Genomic DNA, 2,097 nt, shown 5'->3' on the forward strand with positions numbered 1-2,097 from the left:
CTTTAACTAAATTAATTAACTAAACTTAACCTAACTAGACGAAACACTTGATGAAACTTAGAGACTTAACTGCAATTGTACGAAAAGTAAGATCAAGTTAAAACGAGTTAAAATCATTATGTGTTTTACAATTAAGCATTTAAAACGTGATAAAAATGTACGGAAAGTAAGTGTGTTTTACAACGCATCACAATGTTTTGTCATGCTCTTTATTTTCTCTTGATTTATTTGCAGATTCAGCATTGGTTTTGATGACTAAGCATTACCGTAGTTTTCATAGAGACGCCGTGCTGATGGCTTTAGCTCAAAACATCCCACGTAAACTCAACATTTGGGAAAGAGCCGTAAATAGATGTTTGCTACTGGTTTACCTATGTTTTTGAGTTATCTTTTTTCACATTTTCTCTAATTAACATGCCAATTTTCTATCTTGAAGTGTTTAGGGTCCAGAAGATCTGTTTGACATGATGGTCGATGCATTTTGGTTTGCCTCGTGTGTTTTTATCATTGTGTTTTACCTTAAAACGAAGACACTCGTGAGATCTATGAATCGGTGGGTACGTGAATGCTTTTATACAGCAGCATTTATAGGGTTCTACGTTGGTATGTCATAAGCTGAAATTTTGCCTTTGTTCTGTGCAAAAAAGCTGATAAAAGTTATAGTAGTTGGTTATACACTCCACAGTTCTAACATACTTATTATCTTGCACAGCATTGGTGATTAGTTGTGTTCTTTTCTACCATGTCATAAGGATATTAAGTAAGATTATTAAGCCTCTCCAGCATATCACTATGCTATTACGTAAGACTTACCATCTCTATGTTATCTAAAAGAATAAAAAAATCTCTCTTTTGCTACAATGCATATAAATTATCTTGTCCCTGTGCAGCAAAGCATATCAAGTTTGTTAAAAAGGGAGCTAAAGTGCACGATGATGCTACAGAGCTATTAAAAGCAGTATGCAATTTGATAAAGCGTTCCATATATTTTAGATCCTACGCTAACTATTACAACAATGCGATTCTTGAAGCCACGAGACATAATGCATCCGAGGTTGTAGCAACGATCGTGTCTTATTTCCCAGATGCCATTTGGAGTGCCAATGAAGATGGTCACAACATTATTCAATACGCTGTGCTAAATCGTTCAGAAAAGGTTTACAACCTACTATATCAAATGAGTGAACACAAAAATATTTATAGGACAATTAAAGATCCTTTAGGGAACAACCTCTTGCATTTGGCTGGGCGGTTGGCACCTCTTGACAAACTAAATCGTATATTAGGCGCGGCTCTGCAAATACAACGCGAACTTCAATGGTTTAAGGTAGCAAAATTATTGATAAAATGATCATAATCATTGATAAAAGCAGCATATGTAACATAATAGTGTGATCTTGCAGGAAGTTGAAGGATTTGTATACCCTCTAAACATCATGCAAAAGAACTCTTCAGGAGAAACACCTCAAATGGTGTTTACAAGAGAGCATAAGAATTTGGTGATTGAGGGCGAAAAATGGATGAAGGCGACTGCCGAATCATACACAATCACAACTGCATTAATCACCACCATCGTGTTTGCAGCGGCTATTACAGTGCCAGGAGGAAACAATCAGAACACAGGCTTCCCAGTTTTTACCAATGACCATGCCTTTACAATATTTGCAGTCTCGGATGCTGTATCACTGTTCACATCTGTCACATCCTTGTTAATGTTTTTGTCAATCCTCACGACACGTTTTGCTGAGGAAGACTTTCTGTTCAAGTTGCCTACAAAGTTGATAATTGGTCTCAGTAACTTGTTCATTTCAACAACAGCCATGCTCATAGCTTTCGGCGCAGCCTTATTCATTGTGTTTGGTCAAGACAACTCATGGATATTGGCTTCCATAGTTGCGTTGACTTGGCTGCCTGTTACTTCTTTTGTGACCTTGCAGTTTCCACTCATTGCAAACCTAGTGCGTTCCACATATGGTCATAGTATTTTTGGTAAGAAAAATAATGACCCCTTCTATTAACCAGATAGTAATTCTTATAGGAGATCTCATAGCTCGTGTTGAAAGCGAAACATGAAACGTAGAGTGAATGTGAGTTTCT

General features: G+C 36.9%; 1 long non-coding RNA gene across 1 annotated transcript; it reads left to right on the plus strand.

Annotated features, from left to right (window-relative positions):
* The first annotated feature begins 719 nt into the window (after positions 1-719).
* Positions 720-1,490, plus strand: LOC143600620 (uncharacterized). Its single transcript, XR_013147511.1, has 3 exons — positions 720-802; positions 891-1,327; positions 1,404-1,490. It is a non-coding gene; the product is annotated as an uncharacterized LOC143600620 (long non-coding RNA).
* Positions 1,491-2,097: the final 607 nt, after the last annotated feature.

The sequence above is a fragment of the Bidens hawaiensis genome, unplaced genomic scaffold, assembly GCF_021521415.1.
Source record: "Bidens hawaiensis isolate Kalapana, Puna unplaced genomic scaffold, B.hawaiensis_p1.1 tig00054510_1, whole genome shotgun sequence".
NCBI lineage: Eukaryota > Viridiplantae > Streptophyta > Magnoliopsida > Asterales > Asteraceae > Bidens > Bidens hawaiensis.